The following is an 8296-nucleotide window of genomic DNA, read 5'->3' on the forward strand; positions in this document are numbered from 1 at the left end:
ACATTTACTGTGTCCTTTTCAGACAAATGTAATTCTGGGAAGAGATCATTAAGTCCCATGACTGTGAAATCTATCACATTGTCATCCTCAGCTGTTTTGCTTGTAACTCTGAAACAGAGGTTGGTTCATCCGTTAGAGTCTTCATCTGCCAGATATACTTTAACATTCTTGATACCTTTCTTAATCTTTTCTATAGTGGAGGCATTTGAATACTGAACTCATAACCTTGCCTAGCAGTCTGAGCCATGTCTAATATTAACCAAGGCAAGTCTTTAAATTATTTGTTAATTCTTTCAGGTATGCCTGATAAAACATCTTTTTTTTTATCAGAGTAAAGGACTTTTCCCATTCCAATTTCAGGTGCTGTTTGAATTCTTTGAAAAAAATACTTGATTGAGTTGGAATCCTCTTTTAATAACAAGATGATTTAAGAGCTGCGGTTTGCATTTTGGTTTTGTCCTCCTCTTCTCTAATGGAGGAGGACTTTTGATTTCTTGTTTTTGGCTCTTTCATGTACGTACTAATCCCTTTAGGTTTTTTTTTTTGCAAAGCAGCTCTCCTGGACACATTGTATTTATTGTTTGTTTTGAAAAGAAATTCAGTTCAGTTCAACAGTTAATAATATTTAAGGATGCTGAGTTGGGGGAAGAGCAAGGGTTTCAGCATGCCATCTGAAATTGGCTAATTATCATTCCAGATATTAAAGACAGGATTCAAGACATGTATAATCTATCCATCTTTGAAAAGGCATTTTTTTCTACTAATCAAAACATGATGCAATATGCTTCCCTTTGATGCAGATTTAATGACGTTTCTCGACAACAGAGGTTTTTCTTTTCTTCTGAAAATTTGAAATGTTTATATATTGTTTAATATTTGATATATAGGCAATATGCTCAGATTTTTCAGATTTTTCTCTTTTTTCTGTTTTTCTTTTTATGGTGTATTACTAATTACATCTCTTCTTTTTTTACTTTTGCTTATAGTTTGTTTTTGTTGTCAGTAGTTGGTTTTCTTTTTCTATATTTGTGTATTTTTTAAGGGTAAACATCTGCCAATCAATCAATCAATCAATCAATCAATCATCATTATATCTTATAATCTTCAAGTGAGGCCAAGCCAGATTCCCCAATTTGGTAGATATTCAGTGATGTCTGAGTCCATCCCAACATAAATATACTTTTTTGTTCAATTCCTCATAAGATTTGTTCTTGACTTGATTATTTTTAAGTTTCTCAACCTTTGATTGACCAGGTAGTCAATTATAAAGCAAGTTCTGCTGCTAACAAGGCAGAAACAGGACACTCCATATTTTGTACTGTATGTACTTCATCCTTTCCTTACTCCCTAGTGTGTCCCTTGCTAACCTCTCCCTTCAGGACATCCCCACCCACTCCTTAGATATATTTCCAGCCTTGGAGGCCCATGAGAAAAAACAAGAACTATTCTGAAACAACTTGGGCAGGGGGAAGATTGCAACTGAAAAAAGTTAGTTCCCTCTCCCACTTATCATCTGAAAATATTCCCTCCAGCATAAACAAAACCAAACCTTATACTTAAGATGGCTGTTTTTGCCTTGTAATCTGCCTAGATTTGAATCTTTACTCTGATTAAAAACTACAAGGAACAACTCGTTACTGGAGCTACCATTTTTCTAAATGCAAGGTCTTCCCTTTACTCTAGTGCAGTGTTTCTCGAATTTGGTAGCTTTAAGACATGTGCACTTCAACTCCCAGAATTCCCCAGCCAGCATGCTAGAGAACTCCAGGTAAATTGGGTGGCAGCCACCAAGATCCAGAAACATCTGGAATCAAGTCAAAGCTCTTCAAACAGCCTGCTGAAGAAGCTTTTGTTGCTTGCTGATTTTGAACACATCTTAAAGTTGCCAAGATTGAGAAACACTGGCATAAACTAAGAATTGCTCCTAGAATATGTTGCCACAAGAGAAAACAGGGAACAATGCAGTCCACATTTAATGGATGGTATTGCGACTCTGAAAAGAGGGGGATTGGGGAAAACAATAAAGTGGACAGTGCAAATGGAAGTAAAATTCATTTTATTTGAGCTCAGCAAATCTATTTCTCTTCCCTATTCCAAGCAAATTGTGAATCCTCTTCATGGCGTATCTGTAGATCATTTAATCCAGGTTGGCCACTCCAGCATGGAACTGATGTTGTCAAACGAAGCAACAATGAAAAGAACTGAAAGCTACACCAAGGATTACAGTCCAACTGGATGCATTTTATATCAAGCATTATACTGATTGTAATTGAGAAAAAACACACATGCCCTGTCCTCCAATAAACAATGATCCCAGTCCTAAAATTAGGAGCAGAAAATATTCTACAATAAAAGCAAAGACAATTCATGGCGTTATTTTAAAAATCCTCATAGGTGGTCTCCTCATTAACATCCATAATATTTTACAGAACAAAAACGTCTTCCACTATGGGGGGCAACCGTCAGCCAAAAGAAAACATGGAACAGACATTGCGGATCTTGAGCCAAACAAATAACATGCAAATGTATTTAGCAGCAATAGACAAACAATGAGCCATATTGAACAGACAAGGTTGCCCCTTTTTTCTTTTTATCAGCATTAAGGCCATTGGCAATGAAAATACATTAAGAGTATAGAATTTCTATAATTAAACTAACAATTCAAGAACACACATGAAAACTATATGCCAATGATGGGTCACAGTTTCACAGGATTCACAGGATTCACAGTTACCCAACCAGAATACTACCTAATGCTGTTAATGGAATATATACAGCAATATGGGTTTGTATCAGGTTATTGGATCAATAAAGATGACTCAGATGTTGACATGGAATTTAACAGAGGAAGAAAATCAATTCTGCATCTAATAATGGGGTTTAACATTATTCCAGAAAAGGTCAAATACTTAGGATTTACTAGACAAAAATAATGATTACTTAAAATAATTACAGTATATCAATTGGAAAAAAATGTAGCGTCGGATATTTCCAGGCAGAAAAAATTGAACTTGTCTTGGTTAGGAAGAACTGCAATCATCAAAATGAATAGTTTACCAAGACTTAACTTTCTCTTCCAAATGATTCCAGTACATATTGAAAACAAGTTATTAAGTGATTGGCATAAACAGGTAAGGAACTACATATGGTCCAATAAAAGACCAAGGATTAAATTCAAGATTTTACAGGAGTCAAAAGAATGAAGTGGTTTAGTGGCTCCAAACTTGAAATTACATTATAAGGCCAGCTGCTTGACATAGATTATATCTCCTTATGGGATGAATTCCATCTCCTTATGGCTTGGCTAACTCTATGGAGAACTTCCAGACATCTCAAGACTGATAAAAACAGACATAAACAATTTACAGGAGTTTGTGCAATAATAAGTAATGTATTGCATGTCTGGGATAAATATAGGAAAGGAATAAGCCTAGATTTTTCCTTTCTTGCTTTCCTGTTAAATGTTTATTTTTACAAAGAAGAAAGCACAAAGAAATTCACTCAGTGGAGAGAGAACTATTTGTTTAGATTGCAAGATATGATTATTAATAAGACAAAGTTTATGTCTCAGAGAGTCTTATTTCACAACCATCTAGTTTACCTGACTGATTTCAGAACTTTCAAATAAGCAACACAGTGTTAAAAGAGTTGCAGAAACAAAGGGGGGCACTTAGGCACTTGTCTGAATTTGAAAACCTTATACGACATAACTCAGAACATCTGCTGAGCCTTACCTATAAACTGCTGGTGAAGTATGGCTCAGAAACCAAATAAGTCAAAGGCTGTATGATTAAATGGATGCAGATTCCATTTAATGGGATTTTTCATGGAAATTTCAGGGGAAAATGGGAAAATTCAACGGGAATTCTGGTGGAAAAAGAACATTAAAATTATCCTCAATATTATATTTCAACAGCATATTGTTTTATTGTTGGTTTATTACTCCAATCCTGATTGCTAATATGGATATTCATTCTCTAAAAATTGCTGGAAATGTAACGAGCAGTCAAATCACACTGGATGGCAATGCTGTAAAGGTCAACAATTTTGGAAAACGATTCATGAAATAAACTGAATCCCCATTTCAATCTACAATATTTTTATTGAACTTCACTAAATCATATATTCTCTCAAAGTATACCAAATTAGTTTTGCATATGCTAACAGCTGCAAGGATTCTATATGGCTTTTATCGGAAAGAATGTTTAACCCCTTCTATGGAAGAATAATAGCTAGCAAGCTGTGAGGGTATACTTGAAAACTGAGGGAAATGCCTTGTGACATTTCAGAAGTCAAGAAGAACAACTGAGTCAGTTTGTCCAGTAGTTGGCTCAGTCTGTAGTAATGTTCTTTGCCCCTTGCTATGTCAAGAGAAACAAGCAAAAATAGGAGATGCATTTTTCAAGAAAGAAATATGTCAATTTACAATCTTTATAAATTTTTTTCCAGTTGAAAAGATTTGAGCATTTTTGCCATACAATTTGGATTGCCTGGGTGCAAAATAATTTACGATACATAGGGCAGAATTGTTTCATTTTTTTCCCTCCGTTTGCTCTAGTCAAAACATGGCATGGATTCTATTGTCCAAAAACTCACAATAGTAAAATCAGCTCTTGGTTTTATCTAAAATGTAAACAAATTTTTCAAAAGTATGTTGTGTGAACTGTTGTCCAGCCTTCTCAAACTGGTTATCTCCATAATTCCCAGCCAGGATTCTAGAGGATTTTTCCTAAAAGTCTCTATAAGAAACTACTATATAACACTGGCTAATTCTTCATCTGCAAGCTTGCTAAATATCTACCGATGCGCTTGTCATCAAGGAAAGATCAGCGCTACTCAGTGATTGGAAGAGTAGTGGAAAGATTTCAGGACAAATTCTTTATAATGTATAGCTTTGAGAATATATCAGATAGATCATTAATAGGTTATTCATAAAATGCTTTTGCTTTAGTTTTCTTTTAAAAGCCTTCTTGCAATTATATGTTGAATTGGAAGGGTTAATAATCCCTCAGAGAGTGAGCAAGGCAGATTTCATGTCCTCGGAGACAGGTCGTTGTTTGGCCATGTGGAAACAGATTACTGTTTTGCTGGATTTCTTTTACAGAACTGAATTTGTTAGAATTAGTGGCTAATTTCAGGTATGAAACTATTTAATAAAGATCAAGGTTGTTAGAAGTAAAAGGGAGGAATATCAAGTTGATTTATTTGATCAAGGTTAATATAGACACATTATTATCTCTGGTAACCTTTAATGGACTTTTGCTGACATCAAGACTGAAAAGATGATGTTTTATGGATTTGTTTATAGATAAGAGATGGGATATGGGAAGAAGAAATCATTTGTTGTATTTTAAGAGAAGGTGATAAGTTACTAAAATTGTTTATACTTGTGATGAAGGGGGAAGTCACTTTTTTATATATTTCTTTTCTTTTTCTTTACTATATTCTAATTTTTTCTTTCATTTCTATTTCTATTTCTCTTTTTTCTTTCTTTTCTGTACACTTATTTTTTCTTTTTTTTTCCTTTTTCTTTAGTTTGTATTAGTTTTTACTGTTGTCATTGTAATCTTTAATAAAATTACTACATATATGAAAAAGAAACTATTTAATAAACAGGCAAGTGTCATCCTGTTTCTGAAAATGAGAGTTCTGAGTTGGGGTTGTATTCTCAGACCTCTTTTATTTGGATACTGTGCGGAAAGGAAGGGTCTTATTTCACTCTCTTTGCCTTTCTGAGATCTTGCAGAGAGGATTATTACATTTACAAGTTGATTTGCCACAGATGCCAGTAGAAGTCATATCTGAATAGACCATAGCATAACGCTTCCTACCATCTGCTATGTTTTTGTTGACTGAAGTTGCTGTCTCATGTCCTGAAACTTATGTATTGATTAGATCTGTTACTCACTGCAGACTTCTAAAACTTCCTTGAAATGGATTAAATTTGTCATGGGGATACAGTGCTTGAACAACTCCCCAAGAAGATGACCGAAAGTCGCTTTCCTACCTTTTCTGTTCAGCAGAGCTTCAGGAAGTGTGTTGGGGATTTGGTAGTAAATGAATCCCATTGACAAAGAGAAAATGGTACCTCAAGGCTATCTAATGAAGATCTGAGAGTCTCTTAGAAATTGGTACATCCTACAGTGTCTTACTACCTAGACACTGCAGATGAAACAGTGTGAAAGAACACTAGACTAGGGTATAAAACCAGGACCAGCAATCTAGTCCAACGTTTCAAAGAAGGAAGATTCCCTCAATGGCTAGTGGGGACAGTGCCCACTGTAGTCCTTCCCTCCATAAAAAAAACTCAGTGAGGTTTCTCACTCTGAGATCTTGATCTTGTCTCCAATTTTCACCTCGCCACCATGCTGAAAAGGAAGCAATACAGTATTTGGTTTGGGGAAAGGGAAAGTGGTTATGGAGAAGAAGAACCATGTCTAATCACTTTGCATACACTCTAGTGGTGTGGTGTAGTTGAATGCAAGAATTCCTTCCTTCCTTCATTTTACTTTTCCCAGCATAGTTTTGGGGATTGTGGGGGACAGCTTGTTTTACATAGATAATGGATTAATTGCAGGGAGCAGAGCACGATCCAACGGATGGAGAGGAAGGGCGTTGAAGATCTGTGGCTCCAGGGATGGAACGCTAGACATCTCTAGCCCTGGGTCTGTGGGATAGCCTGCCCCTTCTCCATTCCACAAAGGATACATCCCTTGAAATGAAAGTTAATTACTGAGGTATATTGCCCTGGTTCTAGCTCAATAATTATCTCACCTTGGTCTATTCCTAGATACTTTTTAAATATTTAAGCACTCCACATAGAAGACTTTTCAATTTGACCTGAATTGGCCAGTCATCTGTTAGGGAAACAAGTGGCAGGTCCGCCACTGTGAAAACCATACCTGTATAAGCTCTGATATCATGGCTGAGTCTGTTCCTCATGTACTGTTATATTTATTATATAGAGTACCTGCTACATAATAAATGAAGGACAGAATGCCCATTGTTAGACTTCTTAATTGTTCTTCTGAACAGGAGGCCATCACTTTCTTTCTGTGAGATCAAAGCCATTTCCAAAAAGGTTGCCAAATTTCTAATTATAGCCATAGCTCATAAAAGTCACCTGGTGCCTCCTTTACACTAATAATTATTTCAAGCTTTCCTGTACAATGTTGATAGTTGTTTAATATCTTAGATTTGATATACTGTTGTATTGTTACGTTTTTAAAAAATGGTCTTGGACCATAAATTGACAACAACAACAATAATTATAATCGAAGGACCTCCCCTTCTCTTGCTTTTCTTCCAGCTTTAAAATAATAATCACAAGATGGTCATCTGGATTCTTGAGCACTCCTCTGGACACCACTAGCATAGAGAAAAGCAAATTATTTTTAGCAAAGTGGACTGAAAAATAAGGGGAGAGCACTGAAAAGAAAGCAGAGAAACAGTGAGATGTTGGGTAGTCTCTTGCATGCCCTGTAAGTACCTCACAATGGATTCCCATCTAGCCCATTGCTATCGTTAAAAAAGAGAAAACATATTTTAAAAAGAAAAAAAAATAACATGGGGCTGGGCTATCCATGGAAACTATCCATACAGATGTCTGGTAGAAGCCATGACGACATCATGTGCACCATGACATCATTACACGAATGACACAAATCATGTAATTTGCATCATTTGCACAATGATGTTGTAACATATGCAACGTCACTTGTCCTTCCCTCTGCAGAACTCAGGTACACACATACTGAAATACTTCATGTGCATGGGAGGAGTGGGGTTTTGTGTTCTGCCACCCCACCCACCCACCCACAATTTAAATTCATAAAAGAAGAAATCTACTTCCTTGCATTCAGGGCACTCAGGGTGTGTGTGTGTCAAGATGGCAGCCACAACTGTGCATCTGACCCCTCCCCTTAAAAGTGTGTTGCACATAAAAAGGGGGCAGGACTTTGGTCATGTGGTGGCGGCTGTCATTCTGACATTTGTGATGCACCCTGCTTCTCTTCATCTCCTTCAAGGTCTCAGCAAGCAAAGGATGAAAGTACATCACTGAGCTGCAGCTGACCTGAATGCTGCTGTGTTCAGAAGCAAATGTTCAGTGCCTAACAGACTTCAGGGAATCCATTCACAATCAAGTCTGACAAGTTGGCAGAGGGGGCTTCCCACTATTCTGAATAAATCTTACCTTAAGAAATCATTAGCCATAGAAGGCAGAAGCTGTCTAGATCTGGACAGTAGAGGGCACTGCTTGCTCACAGTTAACCAACTTCAGGAAGCCTGTTCCATC

This window comes from Python bivittatus, unplaced genomic scaffold, assembly GCF_059951505.1.
Source record: "Python bivittatus isolate LINGU-HERP-01145 unplaced genomic scaffold, Pbiv_v1 ctg000400_np1212, whole genome shotgun sequence".
Classification (NCBI taxonomy): domain Eukaryota; kingdom Metazoa; phylum Chordata; class Lepidosauria; order Squamata; family Pythonidae; genus Python; species Python bivittatus.